This window comes from Bubalus bubalis, chromosome 11, assembly GCF_019923935.1.
Source record: "Bubalus bubalis isolate 160015118507 breed Murrah chromosome 11, NDDB_SH_1, whole genome shotgun sequence".
NCBI lineage: Eukaryota > Metazoa > Chordata > Mammalia > Artiodactyla > Bovidae > Bubalus > Bubalus bubalis.
The window spans coordinates 100,509,286-100,530,959 of record NC_059167.1 but is presented as its reverse complement, the minus strand read 5'-3'; the positions used below and the strand labels follow the sequence as shown (position 1 = coordinate 100,530,959).

At 38.0% G+C, this 21,674-nt stretch overlaps 1 pseudogene; it reads right to left on the bottom strand.

The window, feature by feature from the left end:
- The window catches only part of LOC123328335, a 46,361-nt pseudogene extending 25,374 nt beyond the window's left edge, over positions 1-20,987 (bottom strand).
- Positions 20,988-21,674: the final 687 nt, after the last annotated feature.

Genomic DNA, 21,674 nt, shown 5'->3' with positions numbered 1-21,674 from the left:
AACAAGCTAGTATATACCCTAACTGAAATTAGCCTATGCTTCTATAGGTGTGTATTGATATATAGGCAACTGTTGCTAATACAGAATTTGATTAACCTATTTGCAATTAATTGTGGCTTAAAAATAGTAAAAAGTGCATTAAAATATATGTATATACAGAAAGTATTTCATATTTCTAATATGTTTTCATATTAGAAAGGTTGTTGGTGCTGTTTAGAAAGCAACACAACCTACCTAATTTTGTAGCAACTTGGGATCATTCTGCTCCATTAAAAAAAAAAAAAAAAATCAATATGTATATATAAACATTTTTTCCTCCTGTAAACAGACTTTTCTGAGTCCTAAACCATAGCCGGGCAAGTAGCAAAGGCAAGATAGATCGAAGTAGCTTCCAGTACCAGAGTCAGGCTGTGATGCTGAACAAATTAGATGAAGAGAGAAAGGAACATGAAACTAGTCATATCTCTTGCCTTGCTTGCTTCCTGTTTCTATATGTTAAAAAAAAGAAAAAAGAAAAAAGCTCAGTTAAGAAATACCAGAAACAGACATTTCAATAGAGTAACTGTTGGTATTTGGTTTTCTCAAGAAATTTCTTTGATGTTTTTTGCTCCTAAATATTTGTACTTGAATGTGTTTCACATAGTTGGATTTAGATTAATAAATATAAATGTGTCCCTAAGTATGATTACACTGGTAACTTTAACTCAGATTACATTAAATCTATTTTAGACCACATTTGTAGGTTTCTTTTTTCATATACACATCCATGACTTAAGCAACTCATTTAACACCAAAGAAAAGCATTGGTTTTCTTTAAAAGAAAGGGTGTAAAAAAATGGAACTAAAATGGGTCAGGAGCTGTGTTTCATATTTCACACTCCTGATCAGTCATTAGGTTTCATAATTCCTCACAGTCCCAATCAGAAGTATAGAAATAGTGTCACAGAGAAAGCGCGTGAGTCTCACGGGGCTGCAGCTTTGCACAACCCCAGGAGGCACCGACAGTGGGCTGTGTGCCTAATGGCTTCTGAAGTCCTTATGGGGCCGAAGCCCTGTGTCTAAGGCCAACATCTTGTCTGCTGATTCTCAGTCCTAACTATGTATCTGAATTATCTAGTGAGCTTTGCCAAAACTTTTATTCCAGTCCTACTGAATTAGAATCTGAAAGATTGGAACCCAAAGATTTGTCTGTGTTTTTGAATGTAATCCAGTCATTTTTGCAGCACAGCCACGTTTGGAAACTTGTAGTCAAATTCATTCCTACCTCTGTTTCTAAGATGTTGTTACAGATTTAGAGTTTTGTTGTTCTCAGATATCATCTTTACCTGATGATTTTCCTTATCTTTTCTCAATAATCCACTTTAATCCCTGACATCTTTTATCAAAATATTTTTCATAAATTATCTAATAACACTAATATGTAATTGTGGTTTTTGTTAGTCTTAAACAATGGAGAAAGACAGATCACACTTACACGATTTCTTATTATTAAATATAAAATATTTTAAGTGGAAATTACTAAAACTAATATATCTATGATCAGTGATACGTGTACCAATTTTCTATTAAAAAAAAAAGCAAATTGAGCTATAGCCTTCCCTCATCCCTTTCCATTCCCTCCTTTACCAGAGGTAAAAGAAACTGGTGTTTATCATTTTCATACATAGTTTGGTAACTGCACCTTGGAGACCTGCTGTGGATATAGGTACAATCCCGGGCAAGATTTACAGCCTCTCCCCTGGATTTTGAAGGGCCAGCGAGAACTCACCGGACACCACTAGAACCGCTGCGATTGTGCTATACATATACACAGTTGATCCTCATTTCCTGAGACTCATTTGTAACCCCCAAGTCTACCCTCATGAAGCTTTTGCAGTCATGTACAGAGTAGTAGAGTAGTGAAAGATTTGAGTGACTAGATGTGTGCATTCGCAGCTAAGATTGGCCAAAGCAAGTTCTGTTTTCTCGTTTTCATTCTCATCCTATCAACAGGTGGTCTTTTTCTGGTCTATTTAGTGCCTTTGTTTTGCATTTGCATTTTTGTGCCTTTCTTTTATGATGATTTTGCTGTTTAAAATGTCCGCTAAATTTAGTATTGAAGTGCTGTCCGATGTTCCTAAGGGCAAAAAGCCTACAGCGTGCCTCAGAGAGAAAACACATGCGCTGGGTGAGCTCTGTTTAGGCGTGAGTTACAGTGCTGTCCTTGTGTAGTGCTGTTTCATATTTCTATAAAATACACTGTCTATAAGCACATATTGAGAAATGATTACCACATTGATTTTAGTTAATATCTATCTCCTCATATAGTTACAAAAAAGAAAAAGAAAAAAATACTTTTTTCCTTGTCAGGAGAGCTATTAATATTAAAATTTACTCTGTAAAACTTTCACATATACCATACAGGAAGATCCTCTGGAGGAGGGCATGGCAACCCACTCCAGTATTCTTGCCTAGACAATCCCATGGATAGAGGAGCCTGGTGGGCTACAGTCCATGGGGTCACAAAGAGTCGGACACGACTGAGCGGCTAAGCACAGCACAGCACAGCAATGCTAACTATAGTCGTTATGTTTTACATAACATCCCCTGTGCTTATTTATAACTAGATGTTTATACCTTTTGACCATCTTTATCCTATTTGCCCACCCCTCGTCTCCTGTCTCTGGTAACCACAAATTTCATCTCTTTTTCTATGAGTTGTTTATTATTTCTTTTTCATGTGTTTGGTGTTTTTTATTTTTAATTCCGCATATAAGTAAGATCATGCAATATTTGTCTTTCTCTGTCTTATTTCACTTAATGTAATGCAATTACATTCATTCAATCTGTCCCATATTGCAGATTTCCTTATTTTTATGACTGAATAGTATTCTATTTTATTTATCCATATCACATTTTTAAAAATCCAGTCATTTGTTTGTAGGCAATAGACTGTTTTAATGTGGCTATTGTAAACAGCCAGTTTGTCTTAAATTGTCCCTCTGAAGACAATGGGTCTTTTCCCCCCTCTAACTGCTTTTGAGATTCTTTTCTTTGTCTCTGATTTTAAGCAATTTCACTCTGATGTGACTAAATGTGGTTTACTTGGATCTTACCTTGTTTAGGCTTTATGAATCTTAGATCTGGATTGATATGTATTTTCTGTTCCTTTTACTCTGTTCTACAGTTTGAATCTTTTTTTACTGATCCAGCTTCTATATTACTAGTCATTTCTTCTGTTCTGTCTTACCTTCTTTGAATTCTTTACCAGCTTTGAATTCTTTATTTCCTTGATTGTGTTTTTCAGTTTTAGAATTTCCATTTGCTATTTTATAGACACGTTCTCCATTGAAAAATTTATCTTTATTAATTTTCCTCAACATATTTATAATAGTTTAAACAAATCTTTGTACAATAATCATTGTATGCCTGGTAATTCTCCTTGAGTGGCAGAAAGCAAATAAGAACTAAAGAGCCTGTTGATGAAAGTGAAAGAGAGTGAAAAAGTTGGCTTAAAACTCAACATTCAAAAAACTAAGATCATGGCATCCAGTCCCATCACTTCATGGCAAACAGATGGGGAAGCGATGGAAACAGCGAGAGACTTTATTTTGGGGGGCTCCAAAATCACTGCAGATGGTGGCTGCAGCCATGAAATTAAAAGATGCTTGTTCCTGGAAGAAAAGCTATGACCAACCTAGACAGCATACTAAAAAGCAGAGACATTACTTTGCCAACAAAGGTCCATCTAGTCAAAGCTGTGGTTTTTCCAGTAGTCATGTATGGATGTGAGAGTTGGACTATAAAGAAAGCTCAGTGCCGAAGAATTTATGCTTTTGAACTGTGGTGTTGGAAAAGACTCTTTAGAGTCCTTTGGACTTCAGGGAAATTAAACCAGTCCATTCCAGAGGAAATCAGTCCTGAATATTCATTGGAAGGACTGATGCTGAAGCTGAAACTCCAAATCTTTGGCCACCTGATGTGAAGAAGTGACTCATTGGAAAAGACCCTGATGCTGGGAAAGATTGAAGGTGGGAGGAAAAGGGGACAACAGAGGATGAGATGGTTGGATGGCATCACTGACTCAATGGACATGAGTTTCAGTAAGCTCTGGGAGTTGGTGATGGCCAAGGAAGCCTGGCGTGATGCAGTCCATGGGGTCGCAAAGAGTCGAACATGACTGAGCAACTGAACTGAACTGACAACCAAAGTTATTGTTAAAATTACATAGGCTGCAGATAGTTTTTCTTAAGGGGTGATTTATTTTTTTTCTCCTGGAGAGAAGTTAAAGGATAATCAACTCAATCCAATCAAATATGAAGTTGGCTCAAGGGTGAGTTTCAGACTTGTCAATTTCCAGTTTTTTCTTAATATTATGGCATAACCCAGGCTTCCCAGGTAGCACAGTTGGTAAAATCCACCTGCCAATGCAGGAGACGTGGGTTTGATCTCTGGGTCAGCAAGATCCCCTAGAAGAGGAAATGGCAACCCACTCCGTATTCTTGCCTGGAGATTCCTATGGACAGAGGAGTCTGGCAGGCTACAGTCCATAGAGTCACAAAGAATCAGACACGAATGAAGCAATTTAATATGCACACATTAACTAATTATTTTAGTTAATTAATTATTTTTTTTCTATCACTAATTCCCCCAGAGTTTGGTAACCCACTCCAGTATCTTGCCTGGAGAATCTCATGTACAAAGGAGTCTGACTTGCTGCAGTCCATGGGGTCGCAAAGAGTCAGACACAACTGAGTGACTGAACAGCAACAATCACTAATTCACTGCATTCTTTTAATTTCTTTCAATATTTTCCATAGTCCCTGTACTGTCTTTAAACCTCCCAAATCCAATAATCTCCAGTTCCTACCAACTACTTACCAGCATCACAATGCTGGTAGGACAGTGTATTTTCTCCCACTAACCCCCACACTAATCTGCCCTTCCAATCTTTTACAAGTACTTTCTTTCCAAGCCTGGCTGTTTCTTTAAATCTCAGTCTCTCCCAGCAGAGGATGATGGAGTTGTTTGTAGTTAGTAACCTCCTAAAGTCTTCCAAAGTAGCCAGCACTGTTCCTGGTAGATAGTAGTTGCTCAATAAATACCCATTTATTGCACAAGTCAGTAAATGGCAGACAATGTCAAATTCTACCCTGAGAGAGTATTTTAATCCTGTTTTTGTTATTGTTCAGTTGCTAAGCCGTGTCAGACTCTATTGTGACCCCACAGATTGTAGCCAGCTAGGCTCCTCTGTCCATGGGATTTCCCAGGCAAAAACACTGGAGTGGGTTGCCATTTCCCTCTCCAAGGGATCTTCCCAACCCAGGATCATACCCAGGTCTCCTGCACTGCCGCAGATTCTTTACCGACTGAGCCACCATGGAAGCCCAATTTTAATCCTACTATTTTTCAAAAGATTGACAGAAATCAATCAAAAAGCAAGTCATTACAAGCAGTAGGGAGGTAAAAGTTATTTTTCTGTCTTTGCTTTTTTTTAAAATTAAGCTCTTGAAATGGTGTATAATTATTTTTACTTTATTATATCCTATAATGTATCCTGGTATGAGAATAAATAAGAAATCTTGCTTAAACACTTGCCTGTTCCTTGTGTCTTGATCAAACATTTGAAAATGTGTATAAATAAATAGATAAAGTAAAAAACTTAACTCTCTTTGAATAAGTTTTCTTTTCTTTTACTGATCACATCTGCAGAAGTTCAGTGTCTCAAGTTAACATATCAAATAATCTAAGGACGTTATATTTGTATAACTGAAATTCATGCTTTTTGATTTGCATATGACTACCAGTCTTTAGTAGAATCCTAACCAGACAAATACCTCTGAAACAAAGAAAAACTGGCTGTAAGTTTTAAGACCTTCTTTTCTCCAACACTTGCATAGTTTGGTCGTATAATTATTAACTAAAATTATTTAAGGGTATAAACACAAAAGAACTGCAATGGCAGATTCCACACCTGTGGAATCTGAAAACCATCAGACACTAAAAGAACTAAGAAATAGCATTTATTGTGCTTATGTATATTAGTCCTTTGTTTCCTGAGAGGATAATAAGATAAGTCAGCCAGGAAATTATTAACGTGATTACTCAAAACAAAACTCTGCAGCACTTTGTCTCAAAGTGATTGCACTCACTCCCACTCTCTTTCTTTCTCTCACTTTTGCTCTGTGGTAACCATAACAACCATTTCCTTTCAAAGAGGTCAATTACTAAAAAGAGTATGATCTATATATCATGCAATGTGATCATCTGTAAAGTAGACTTTGGACAATATTCAATTTTTACATAAATTGTTTTTAAGGCTGTGGACAGGTTCTAAAATTGGAGGTTAAAATAAACGAATGAAAATCTATAGGCGTATCTAGAAAATCAAATGGAAATGACAAATTAGAATGTAAATGGTCAGTTCTATTTTTTTAACCATTATCACTAAACATTACAATTTATCCTCAAACAAAACTGTGAGGCTTTCTAATTTGCAAAAAATATTTTAAGTATTAAGTTTGTTTGTTGAAAAAGGAACAACAGAATGACTTCTTTGTGCCTCTAACGTATATACCATATGTCTCAAGATTCTTTGAGAGAAGTCTGTAGATAGACTTGCCCTCAGGAGGCCAGCCCTGCCACTTACCACCTAAATAAACTTTATGGGCCTCAGAATCTTAGTTTGTAAAATGAAAGTGATAATACCTATTTCATATGTTGACTCTCAAAGTCAAATAAGATACTACATGTGAACACAAAATGTAAAGTAACTATAAAATGAAATACAACATAATAATTAAAAGCTAGCATTTTGAGTTAGGCTGGCCTAGATAAATTTGACTCAAAAATGTACTATTGACTACTACCAAGTTACTGAATTGCTTGGATCTTTAGTGTTACACCTACAAAATGAGATTAAGTCATACTCAGCTCTAAGAAATTGTGACACACACAAAAAGTCCTAGGTAAGGTATGTTATTATTAATATGATACAAATATGGTACTTATGCAGCATATAGTATAGTTAGTAACTATACTAGAACTACCACTTAAGCTATATATTGAGTTGGCCAAAAGTTCCTTAGGGTTTTTCCTTAACATCTTACAGAAAAACCCAAACCAACTTTTTGACCAACCCTATCAAACCAGTCAATCCTAAAGGAAATCAACCCTGAATATTCACTGGAAGTACTGATCCTGAAGCTGATGCTCCAATACTTTGGCTACCTGATGGGAAGAGCTGACTCATTGGAAAAGACTCTGATGCTGGGAAAGATTGAAGGTAAGAGGAGAAGGTGGTGACAAAGGATGAGAGGATTGAAAACATAACCGACTCTATGGACTTGAATTTGAGCAAACTGCAGGAGATAGTGAAAAACAAGGAAGCCTGGCATGCTGCAGTCCATGAGATTGCAAAGAGTAGGAGTTAACTTAGCGAATGAACAACATAGAAATGCAAGTTTGAGTTATACAATGTGAGAATGAGGCCCTGGAAAATGTTAAGGATCATATGTGCTTGCTTGGCATGAAAGTGAAAGTGAAGTCGCTCAGTCGTGTCTGACTCTTTGCGACCCCTTGGACTGTAGCCCACCAGGCTTCTCCATCCATGGGATTCTCCAGGCAAGAATACTGGAGTGGGTTGCCATTTCCTTCTTCAGGGGATCTTCCCAACCCAGGGATCGAACCCAGGTCTCCCATGTTGCAGGCAGACGCTTTAACCTCTGAGCCACCAGGAAATAAAGATAAAAGGTTTGTCTTATAAAATTTTGAAAACCTGTTACTTTAAAATCCTTGGCTTAAATTGGTCAATAATATGTTGATTATAATATAGAATTAGATTTTGTTTTGTGTTAAAAGTAATACCAAAGCAGCTTTTCTTCATGCTCCCTTTTTAAAAGCCATGTTAAATGAAGAAATTAAGACATACTTATATTTTGAAATATTTTTATTTTCAAAGATAATATTTTATGACTTTTGCTTAGGTCAAAATAATAGTAAGAATATCTAAGCCACGATATATTACTCTCTTAAGAATTAGAGTAGGACTTTGCAAAATAAAAACCATTTCAGGGACCAAGTTGAGATGAAACAAGTTGAACCCAATTTCATCTAATTAAAAAAATTAGCCTCTAATTTTTTTAAGTTATATTTACCTTTTGTAAACTGATCATTGTTTCTCCAGGACCAGGCATCAGTGAGGATAAGAATGAAAAAGGATCAGATCACTGCCTCTTATTTTAGTTATTCATCACTGTGTAGAAAACAAACCCTTTATGAGAACCCCAGTCATCTGAAACTGATAAAAGCTGCAGCCAAGTCTGAGCTTCAGTTTAGCGCTCGCGTCTCTGAAAAAAGGCTTCTCTGATGTCAATAGAAGAATAAATATACGAGGAGAATGTTTGTCCTCCTCCAGAAAACTCTTAAAACTCTTTAAGTCCTTTCTTCAGGAGTTGATGAGATTGTACCCTGATACTCCCCAGCCTCTGAGACTGGATGGAAGGCCAAAGACAAGTTCAGATATAGGTAACTTGCAGGAGGTATATTCAATAGAATTTGAGGAACTGTACACCTAAGAGTTTCTATTTTGGGTGTGTATATATAAAAGGGATTGCAAAGCCCTTTTTGAAATAGGTGAGGCCTGAGTTCAGGAACTCAAAAAGAGCAATCTATTCTGGACTTCTTTGCTATAGGATCAGGAATGACAGCTGACCAAGCACATAAAAATGTCCTCCAAGCTGAGGTTGAAGACAATTCATGTGTAGTGGCACCTATATTCATAACAGTTTTATTTTCTCAGTGGTACTCAAAATTCCAATAATATAAGAGGCTATTTCACAAGTAATCTGAGATCAGGTCTTGCAGAATAATAGGCGAAGGGCAGGGGAACATAGAGATTAAGGCTGATGGCAAGAAAGGGATTGAAGTGGGATAACTTGGGTGCAGACTGATTAGAGAGGAAAGGAATGTCTAGAGGAATCTGAAGTTTAGGCGAGAATGGAAGCAAAGATTAAGGGGCACGGGTCCACTGTTCATTCCACATCATTCTACTATTTTTTCTCAACAACGTGTGGTTTTCTCCTCCACAATTATTTCTTGTAAGGCTGCTTGGATTTTCTTTTCCCAGTGAACACCAAGAATCCATTCCCTCAATTAATTTACAGAGTATTGACCAGATAAGCCAAGTAATTTTCGATAAGTATGCAGTACTTGTAATACAGTTGAAAAAATTACTTCAGCCAACATTCAATCTTACCTGTCAGTGTTGAAACATAATTACAGTGCTCACACAATTCAGTAACAATTTTGTACAAAAGAATATAAAAAACTCAGTATGTATGAAACTTGTTAAGAGGGAAACCATTTTTAGCAAAGCAAGATGCTCGTTCATTCTTTGCGGTGACGGAACGGCTTATAAAATTTCAGCACCAGAAACTGCATGACACAGAGGCTGCATTGTGGCCTGTGTGGTGAAAGTTATTTCTATTTTATGAATTCCCTCAAGTAAAATTGAATTTCACTGTTTTATAAACTTAAAATGAATCTGTGTGAAGTCTTTCAGAGTGATGCTAATAGAGATTCACCCAGGGTATCTTAAATCAAAAGGCATGATTATTATAACAGTGTGTTTGGAAATAAGGAAGTTTCAGATGCCGACCACATATCATGCATTATAGAAATGAAACGAGTTGTACGTTTGATTTTGTGAAATCTGGCTTATGGGTCAGGGAATGAAGGGTGACTTACGGGCCAGCACAGCACTTGTGACCTGGGTATATCATTGCACCACATCAGCAGAAGGTTAGTAATTCCTGATCTGCAACTGCTACTAACTACCTCACATTCTATTCTGTATACGTTTCTGCTTCTTACTAAACAGCTTCTGTTGCCTCATGGACTCTGCACACATGTCTTATTGCCTGCTTTTCACCTATGTATCTACTGTTTCCTCTCTAACTTTCTCTTTCTCTCTGCCTCTCCTCTCTCTCCCATCTGGGTCTATTTATATCTCTGGCTGAAACTTTATCTGGCTCACCAATATTTCATTCAGATTTCCTTAAGAGACTGATTTGATTGGTTCCTAGATCCCTGTTGTCCACATTAGTCATAACTTGCATTCCTGGTTGCTTCATAGATTCTAGCATATTTCGAGGTTGATTGTTATTTTATCAACCCCTCCAATATGAACATACTTATGCATAACTGCACATCAGGCACAGTCAGCAAGGTGACAAAATTTATATATCAGATCAGATCAGATCAGTCACTCAGTCGTGTCTGACTCTTTGCGACCCCATGAATCGTAGCATGCCAGGCCTCCTTGTCCATCACCAACTCCCGGAGTTCACTCAGACTCATGTCCATCGAGTCAGTGATGCCATCCAGCCATCTGATCCTCTGTCGTCCCCTTCTCCTCCTGCCCCCAACCCCTCCCAGCATCAGAGTCTTTTCCAATGAGTCAACTCTTTGCATGAGATGGCCAAAGTGCTGGAGCTTCAGCTTTAGCATCATTCCTTCCAAAGAAATGCCAGGGCTGATCTCCTTCAGAATGGACTGGTTGGATCACCTTGCAGTCCAAGAGACTCTCAAGAGTCTTCTCCAACACCACAGTTCAAAAGCATCAATTCTTCGGCACTCAGCCTTCTTCACAGTCCAACTCTCACATCCATACATGACCACTGGAAAAACCATAGCCTTGACTAGATGGACCTTTGTTGGCAAAGTAATGTCTCTGCTTTTGAATATGCTATCTAGGTTGGTCATAACTTTCCTTCCAAGGAGTAAGCGTCTTTTAATTTCATGGCTGCAGGCATCATCTGTAGTGATTTTGGAGCCCCGAAAAATAAAGTCTGACACTGTTTCCACTGTTTCCCCATCTATTTCCCATGAAGTGATGGGACCGGATGCCATGATCTTCATTTTCTGAATGTTGAGCTTTAAGCCAACTTTTTCACTCTCTTCTTTCACTTTCATCAAGAGGCTCTTTAGTTCCTCTTCACTTTCTGCCATAAGGGTGGTGTCATCTGCATATCTGAAGTTATTGATATTTCTCCCGGCTATATTAACATATATTACATATGTTAACATTACGTAACATGACTTTAACCAAGAAGACTTTAGGCGGAGGGAAAGGCTGTAGCAAAAACTCTATAGAAGGGAACTATGGATGTGGTAGGTCTTTTTAGTGTAATCACAGAATCACCAATGAACATCAGTTTGTCTAGAGTCGTCTAGATCTAGACTATGATGATTGGCCTAACTCAAGTGGAAGATACAATTAGAACTGGAGGACCTAAGAATAGTAGGAAGAGATTGTATTAAAAAAAATGAGACATAAGAAGCTGAATCTCTGTTATGTAGTAAATTAAGTGGCATTAAAAGGTTTTTAGCAACAAGATGAGAAAGGCAGAGTTTAAGAAAGGCCAGCCGGACAGTGATTCAAAGGATGGAGTGGAGAGTGAGAACCTGAAAGAAGGAGGCTGCTTGTAACTAAAATTATTATAATTTAATACTTCTTCCTCAATGAGTAGTTCTTAAGTGCTCACTATCTTCCAGCAATGTCACATGCTGAAAATAGAAAGGTTTAAAAGGCGGCATGGTCCTGCCATCATGCGGCTCACATTCTGGCAGAAGACTCAGAAAAATGAAACCACTATTAAAATCTGATGAGTAAAAGCTATCATAGGAACAGTGTAGATTTCAAGGACAGCATGTAAAAGCGGTATCAAACCCTGAATTTCAAGGAAGGCTTCCTGAAAGGGAATATAATAAAAAAAACTGAGACCTATGAGCTAGATAGAAAGTATCCAAACAGAGGATTGTGGAGAAAAAGGGGTGGGGTATTCCATTCTACGGAGAAGGCAATGGCACCCCACTCCAGCACTCTTGGCTGGAAAATCCCATGGACAGAGGAGCCTGGTAGGCTGCAGTCCATGGGGTTGCGAAGAGTCGGACACGACTGAATGACTTCACTTTCACTTTTCACTTTCATGCATTGGAGAAGGAAATGGCAACCCACTCCAGTGTTCTTGCCTGGAGAATCCCAGGGACAGGGAAGCCTAGTGGGCTGCCATCTCTGGAATTGCACAGAGTTGGACACGACTGAAGCGACTTAGCACCATTCTGTTCTAGGCCAAAGCAAAGTTGCTAACCAAAACAGTTGTGCCTGACTACCTGATATAATTGAGAAGAAAGTTTTTGGTTTTGTTTTAAACATCAAATGTTCAGCATTTCAGCGAAAACTGGACATATAACCCTGAACAAGACAGACATGCCTCCCTCCCTGGCAGAGAATTGCAACAGAGTGGGGAGGGCAGAGGAACAGTTATTGTAAGTGTGGAAAACATTCTGAATAGCAGACAGAACTGAGATGCAGGCCCATTGGAGGGGAAACTAACATAGTCTTGGGTGTCACACAAGTAAAATTTTGGTGGCATTCTTACAGATAACTAAAGGTTAGCCAGGTGAGGAAATAAGATTCTTGCTCCAGACAAAAAGAAGATCATGTGTATGTGTCTAGAGGCAAGAGAGAATACAAGACTATTGAGAGGTTGTGAAGCAGGAGAAAAAGTCACCTCTAACCTTCCCCAAAGGGGAAACTGCATTTATGCTTTATTTAGTTGAATAATTGAGATTAAAAAGCTTTGTTTTGTTATTATGATGAGCCTTTTCCTCTTTTAAGCACCATCTTGGTGGGTTAACTTCACTCATGGAAATGCTGAGTCATTTCTATGGAAATTTTTATAAACTTATAAAATGTAAGGCATGTTGCAAAAGTTTTCTAAATTGTCCTTGAAAGTTTTTTTTTTTTTAAGTTCTTTAGGTTTCTTCAGAACTTCTAAACATAAACATGAGACTCTCACTCAATTATTTCAATTCTAATAAAATTAATTTCAACTTCTATTGCTTTTCCTATAATTGTCTTTAAAACTTGCTACCTTTAAAGTGACACTTTGTTAAAAAATGAGAGATTTTTTAAATAAAATGTATTTTTATGAAGTATAAACTTTTATAATATGGTAAAATTGGTTGATTTGTTTTAATCAATAAGGATTTACATAATATTTGGTAACTTTTGGGCAAGATTCCTTCGTGTTTATTAGTTATTCTTAAGAGTCATCTGAAAGAAAAGTTAGGATTGTTATTCTCCAAAGATTGAATAACCTGATGGGCTGTAATAAAGTTAGAGATTTTTTTCCATCTTATGAGAGAGTTTGCACTAAAATTGAGCCTCATATGAAGAATCTCAGACTTTCCAGTTGTTTAACATTGAGTCAACAACTGTGAGAGATGTAAGACTTTATTTAGGAGTTATTTTTAAGCTGAAGTCTATAATCAGATACATGAAGTTTTTTTTTTTTTTTTTTTTAAGATAAATGAGATTTAATTATCTTACAAGCAGCCTTGTAAAGACATCAAAATTTGCCAGCCCACATTTTTTTTTTAAATAGACTTTCCAAGTTGCAAATTCCCCAGCACAGTCTGTTCCCTCTCCTCCAGCCAAAAGCCACATCAAGTCTGGCTTTCCGTGGCGGTCCATGCAGGCCCAAGGCAGGTCTCAGGGCTCTACTTCAGGAAGCATGGTCCTGGGGGTCCTATTACAACACCAGAAACCTGCTACCAAAACACATCTTCCTATCCCATTCATCCATACACATTTAGATCAGGCTTGTGACTCAGTCCACCATTTGGTTCACTTCTGGGGATAGAATCAGAGAGAGCCATTCAAACTCATAATAGAGAAAAACAGGTTCCTCCCTCAAAATAAACAAATAAATAAATAAAGGGGGCAAACTTTTTGATTGGCACTGGAATTGAAGTAGTCAGGGTTAGAAGGCCTGAATTAGATGCTTATTATTCTTCCCATGTTGGATCAAGAATTCAAGGTTAAGTTGATCTCCAGGGCTGGAGATTGTAACAAACTGAGTAATTCATCCTCCACCAGTAACACTTGGTGAGAAATTATTTTTCTCTTCTTTATTCGTCTCTATGTCCTTCTCAAGGTGCTAATTTACTATGACAGAATATGAACACACAACTGTAGATCTATTACCCATGGAGAAGCATTGAAAGTCTATTCCTTCTCTGCAGTGGGTCTGTCATCCTTCTTGATGAAGGGTAGCACATATTTTTTAAAACCACATGAATCTCCTCTTTCTTCCTGTATGGAGATATTTTGGGATAGCACAGAATCAAACTGTTTTGTTGTTAGGGCTTTATCATCAGAGGCAGCGATACCCATCCGCAGTGGAAGCTGAGCCTATATGCTCTTTGACTCAGAGGTGCAAGTGGCGGGACAGGACTAGATACAGGCAGCTATTCCTGTCCCTAACATATAGGTATATGTATGTTCTCTCTATCACAGCTTTTTATTTTGAAGTTCCAAACTTTCAGAAGAGAGGCAATAATAAGATAATAATATTCATATACTCTTGTCCTAAGCTCACCAATTGTTAACATTTTGTCTTATTTTCTTAATCTATTTCTTTCTGCTCTCTCATAATAAACACACAAACATTTATTTATTCATTCAGTCATTAATTCATTTATTTGTTAAAGCACTTGAGAGCTAATTACAAGCCTTGTGATACCACCCACTTCAGTATTCTTGCCTTGAGAACCCCATGAACAGTAATGAAAAGGCAAAATGATAGGATACTGAAAGAGGAACTCCCCAGGTTGGTAGGTGCCCAATACGCTACTGGAGATCAGTGGAGAAATAACTCCAGAAAGAATGAAGGGATGGAGCCAAAGCAAAAACAATACCCAGCTGTGGATGTGACTGGTGATAGAAGCAAGTTCCGATGCTGTAAAGAGCAATATTGCATAGGAACCTGGAATGTCAGGTCCATGAATCAAGGCAAATCGAAAGTGGTCAAACAAGAGATGGCAAGAGTGAACGTCGACATTCTAGGAATCAGTGAACTAAAATGGACTGGAATGGGTGAATTTAACTCAGATGACCATTATATCTACTACTGTGGGCAGGAATCCCTTAGAAGAAATGGAGTAGCAATCATGGTCAACAAAAGAGTCTGAAATGCAGTACTTGGATGCAATCTCAAAAATGACAGAATGATCTCTGTTCGTTTCCAAGGCAAACCATTCAATATCACAGTAATCCAAGCCTATGCCCCAACCAGTAACACTGAAGAAGCTGAAGTTGAATGGTTATATGAAGACCTACAAGACCTTCTAGAACTAATACTCCCAAAAGTTGTCCTTTTCATTAGAGGGGACTGCTATGCAAAAGTATGAAGCCAAGAAACACCTGGGATAACAGGCAAATTTGGCCTTGGAATACGGAATGAAGCAGGGCAAAGACTAATAGAGTTTTGCCAAGAAAATGCACTGGTCATAGCAAACACCCTCTTCCAACAACACGAGAAGACTCTACACATGGACATCACCAGATGCTCAACACTGAAATCAGATTGATTATATTCTTTGTAGTCAACAATGGAGAAGCTCTATAGAGTCAGCAAAAACAAGACTGGGAGCTGAGTGTGGCTCAGATCATGAACTCCTTATTGCCAAATTCAGACTGAAATTGAAGAAAGTAGAGAAAACCACTAGACCATTCAGGTATGACCTAAATCAAATCCCTTATGATTATACAGTGGAAATGAGAAATAGATTTAAGGGACTAGATCTGATAGATAGAGTGCCTGATGAACTATGGATGGAGGGTTGTAACATTGTACAGGAGACAGGGATCAAGACGATCCCCAAGGAAAAGAAATGCAAAAAAGAAAAATGGCTATCTGGGGAGGCCTTACAAATAGCTATGGAAAGAAGAGAAGTGAAAAGCAAAGGAGAAAAAGGAAGATATAAGCATCTGAATGCAGAGTTCCAAAGAATAGCAAGGAGAGATAAGAAAGACTTCCTCAGTGATCAATGCAAAGAAATAGAGGAAAACAACAGAATGGGAAAGACTAGGGATCTCTTCAAGAAAATTAGAGATACCAAGGGAACATTTCATGCAAAGATGGGCTCGATAAAGGACAGAAATGGTATGGACCTAACAGAAGCAGAAGATATTAAGAAGAGGTGGCAAGAATACACAGAAGAACTGTACAAAAAAGATCTTCACAACCAAGATAATCATAATGGTGTGATCACTCACCTAGAGCCAGACATCCTGGAATGCAATGTCAAGTGGGCCTTAGGAAGCATCACTACGAACAAAGCTAGTGGAGGTGATGGATTCCAGTTGAGCTATTTCAAATCCTGAAAGATGATGCTGTGAAAGTGCTACACTCAATATGCCAGCAAATTTGGAAAACTCAGCAGTGGCCACAGGACTGGAAAAGGTCAGTTTTCATTCCAATCCCAAAGAAAAGCAATGCCTAAGAATGCTCAAACTACCGCACAATTGCACTCATCTCACAAGTAATGCTCAAAATTCTCCAAGCCAGGCTTCAGCAATATGTGAACTGTGAACTTCCAGATGTTCAGGCTGGTTTTAGAAAAGGCAGAGGAACCAGAGATCAAATTGCCAACATCCGCTGGATCATCGAAAAAGCAAGAGAGTTCCAGAAAAACATCTATTTCTGCTTTATTGACTATGTCAAAGCCTTGGACTGTGTGGATCACAATAAACTGTGGAAAATTCTGAAAGATATGGGAATACCAGACCACCTGACCTGTCTCTTGAGAAACCTGTATGCAGGTCAGGAAGCAACAGTTAGAACTGGGCATGGAACAACAGACTGGTTCCAAATTGGAAAAGGAGTACGTCAAGGCTGTATATCATCACCCTGCTTATTTAACTTATATGGAGAGTACATCATGCAAAATGCCAGGCTGGAAGAAGCACAAGCTGGAATCAAGATTGCCGGAAGAGATATCAATAACATCAGATATGCAGATGACACCACCCTTATGGCAGAAAGTGAAGAGGAACTCAAAAGCCTCTTGATGAAAGTGAAAGAGGAGAGTGAAAAAGTTGGCTTAAAGCTCAACATTCAGAAAAGGATGATCATGGCATCTGGTCCCATCACTTCATGGGAAATAGATGGGCAAACAGTGGAAACAGTGTCAGACTTTATTTTTTGGGGCTCCAAAATCATGGCAGATGGTGACTGCAGCCATGAAATTAAAAGACGCTTACTCCTTGGAAGGAAAGTTATGACCAACCTAGATAGCATATTCAAAAGCAGAGACATTACTTTGCCAACAAAGGTCCATCTAGTCAAGGCTATGGTTTTTCCAGTGATCATGTATGGATGTGAGAGTTGGACTGTGAAGAAAGCTGAGTGCCAAAGAATTGATGCCTTTGAACTGTGGTGTTGGAGAAGACTCTTGCGAGTCCCCTGGACTGCAAGGAGATCCAATCAGTCAGTTCTAAAAGAGATCAGTCCTGGGTGTTCTTTGGAAGGACTGATGCTAAAGCTGAAACTCCAATACTTTAGCCACCTCATGTGAAGAGTTGACTCATTGGAAAAGAGTGTGATGCTGGGAGGGATTGGGGGCAGGAGGAGAAGGGGACGACAGAGGATGAGATGGCTGAATGGCATCATCGACTTGATGGACATGAGTTTGAGTGAACTCCGGGAGTTGGTGATGGAGTTGGACAGGGAGGCCTGGCTTGCTGTGGTCCGTGGGGTTGCAAAGAGTCGGACACAACTGAGCGTCTGAACAGTACCTGTACTGTACTGTGATACTTTATCTCCAAATACTGGTGTATGTGTGCGTGCATGCTAAGTTACTTCAGTTGTGTCTGACTCTTCGTGACCCTGTGGACTGTAGCCCGCCAGGCTCCTCTGTCCATGGGATTCTCCAGGCAAGAATACTGGAGTGGGTTGCCCTCCTCCAGGGGATCTTCCCAAACCAGGGATTGAACCCACATCTCATAAGTCTCCTGCATTGGCAGGTGGGTTCTTTTAATGCCACCTGAGAGGCCTCACTTAAGTGTATATTAAAAAATGTCTTACATAAACACAGTACAATTATCACATGAAATTTAATATTTATCTCTACACAGTTCATATTTTAATCTCATCAACTTTCCCAATAAGGAATTTTACAGTTTTTTGGATTTTTTTTTTAAGTCACATTTCCCATCAGGAGTGCTATATAAGGGATACTGTGTCCTTCTCCAGAGAAGGCAATGGCAACCCACTCCAGTACTCTTGCCTGGAAAATCCCATGGGTGGAGGAGCCTGGTGGGCTGCAGTCCATGGGGTTGCTGAGGGTTGGACACAACTAAGCGACTTCACTTTCACTTTTCACTTTCATGCATTGGAGAAGGAAGTGGCAATCCACTCCAGTTTTCTTGCCTGGAGAATCCCAGGGACGGGGGAGCCTGGTTTGCTACCGTCTATGGGGTCGCACAGAGTTGGACACGACTGAAGTGACTTAGCAGCAGCAGTGTCCTTCTCAATGTGTCAGTCAGGGAGCTCACATTTTAAAAGTTACTTGATTCTTTTTTATTCCCTTCTGTATGCTTATGTTATTTATTTCATATAGCTGAGTTCATTTATTTCTGTTTGAATTGGAGTCTGGATCCTCTTATCCTTTGTTATTTAACTTTGTTATTAAATAAAACATTAATATGGCTCAATATTCAAAACTATATTAGGTCATGTAACCAGTGAAATCCTATCCCATCCTCTATAACTTCTACTGTTTCCTATGAACAACAGATTTCATATATGTAACAGATTTTTTCCTATACACAACAGATTTCATTATTTTATTGTTGTTTAATGTAGCTCAAGAGGCTTCCCCGGTGGCTCAGCGGTAAAGAACCCACCTGCCAATGCAGGAGATGTGGGATCCATCCCTGGGTCAGGAAGATCCACTGGAGAAGGAGATGGCAAGCCACTCCGGTATTCTTGCCTGGAAAACTCCATGGACAGAGGAGCCTGGAAGGTTACAGTCCATGGGGTCCAGAAGTGTCAGCGACTAAACAGCAACAACAATGTTCTTCAAATTGTTAATTGTATCTTTTATTACATCTGGATTTTGAGTCATAGTTAGAAATGTTTCCTTACATTCTGACCTTGAAGGAATTTACTGGTGTTTTCTTCTAGTGTTTTTATAGTTTTATTTTATTTTTAACATTTAGATTGCTGATCTATTTGAAGTTTATTCTTGTATATGTGGCTTAAGGTATCTTTTTCCAACAGACTATCCAGGTGTTCCAAATCATTTATTAAATTACTTATTCCCCTAATGTGTTAAGATACCACATTCAACATATACTAAATTTCCACATGCCATCTTTTTCTAGATTTTTCTATCTTGTTCTGTGACTCTAAGGAGTGCCAGTGCCTCATTATTTGAATTCTAGAGATTTTAGTTTAAATATCTAGTGACATAGTTCCTCCTTCATTTGTCTTATTTTTCTCATTTCATCTCAAATTCTTCTTCACTAAGCCTTTCCTGACCACTTCAGAAGGTGTTTCATAGCAAGTTTGGAACCAACTTGTTAGTTCCGCAGTGGAAGGGGAAGCATTACTAATTTCACTGGGGTTGCATTACAGGGATAATCTATGGAGAAGTCGTATTTGTATGATCTTTATTCATCTTATTCAAGAACAAGGAATCTTTTATTTTATCAAGTATACTTGTGTGTCACTGAGAAAGACTTTCACATAACTTGTTAAGATTATTCTTGCATGTTTTATCTTTTGTGTCTATGTATAACTTTTTTAATCTTCCCCTTCCAAATGTTAACATTAATATCTATGAGGGATGTAACATAAAATGACATTGAAGAACTTGTATCAAGAAATATAACTGATAATATTTCCAAGGGATTTTTAGGTGATAGGGCTATTAATAATGCTGAATATTCTTGCTTTGTGACAAAAATAAATATTAATAAGCATTTAAAATGTGACCTTGTCTTTCTCATCATAAATGCTCTCATCATAAGAGCATCAACATAAATGCTCTGAGCAATGAAAGATAAACAACATCTCTCCTATAAAGGGAGAACCCCAAACATTAGAATATTATCAAAATGAGTATGTAATTAAAAGGAAGCAGATAAAAGCATCAGGAAAGAAGATCACTGTAAAGATGTGTACAACACTTAGACACAGCAATTAGCTGTCTACTGAATGTGTATTTTAGACAGAATATTCACTTGGTTCCTGTGGCTCTATATCAATCTGGATTTCCTAATACCTCTCTGAATTAGTCTTCTCTGCCTTTGGTAACCACCTCTGTCAGTTTTTGCCAAGATCCTCTCTGTTTAAGGCTTTTTCTTTGGAGGGTTCACCTATTTCTATAACTTCATTTCCTATCCAGATTAAATAAAACCCCTACTATTAGACTTTACCAAAGTCACAATTTCTTCTGACCTCTGACTGTATGACTCGTAAGAATGGCACTTAATAGTTTCCATGGACTTGCTCCACAGTTATATTAAATTCACCTTTCCTAAAACCTGATATACTTCTGAAATCTTTTAACTTTTTTCTTTGACACATCATTCTCCAAGCTTTTGATTCCACTGTTTCATAGTCATTTGTAATCAGTCAACAAATCCTGTTAATCTTTCATCATATTATTTCTTGCTTCTGTTATTTCAACTTCATTCTCAGGGTTGTTGTCCAGTCTGGTCCAGTTTTGCTCAAAGGGCCATCAAAGGAGCCCATAGTCCCTTGCAGTCCACTAAATATTCTGCATGATATTCTGCATTTTCAGAGACAAAAGATTTGACATAATTTTTTCATATACACTTTATATATTTTAAATATAAAATTGACTCTAATTAAAAATTTGTTTCAAAATAATTTTTGTCCTCTAACACATGCTGAAGACATGCCAGTTTGCTTTGGCTAGTGTTCAAGTAGTTGGCTGCACCTTAGCTGATATTTTTCACACCATTGGTGTATTGTTTTTTATATCTGTTAAATTTTATTTTTTAAAGTACCTGCTGATGTTGTCCCCTGTCATCTCTCACCTGGAGCTCTGTGATATCATGCTCACTGTCTTTCCTGCTCCCCACCTCTCATTTCAACATCCTCTCCTACATGAGGCACCGGCTCCATTTCTTAGACATGTTCTGCTCTCTCTAATGTTTCAACACTAGACCTCACACTAAAAGTCTTCGACTACGTAATGACTCACCTGTTTCTTTTGTCCAAAACAAATCGTCTCCCTACCGTCCCTTCCAACACTGTATTTGACACACATTCATAGATTCTTTGCCTTCATACCATCCCACTTAAACTCATGCTCAGCCAAATTTTAGTTTTCCTTTAAGGCTCTATGCAATTCTTCTTCATTAAACCTTTCCTGACCACTCTAGGCAGCACTGTCTTCTCCTTAAAACCTATAATAGTGCTTGTTAATCAGAGGTACTCATCAGAATCCTCTACTTTACATTAATAGATTTTTTTAAGTGTAAATGCTGGTGGTCTCTGTCTCTAGATTGTGACTTCATAGATCTGAGAAATTTTTTAAAACTCCATCAGTGATCAGGGATAGCTGCATAATTTGCAGGATTCCCCACAGAGCAAAAATGCAAAGTCCCTTGTTCAAAAAGCAGGGGTTCATGTTGATGTATGGCAAAACCAATACAATATTGTAAAATAATTAGCCTCCAATTAAAATAAATAGATTTATATTAAAAAAAGAATTCAAATAAAAAGAGTTTGCTTTCTAAAAAAAAAAAGCAGGGAGAAATGCCCTTAAAAGTACTAAAATACTATAAAGCTTTTTCCTTTTTTCCCCAT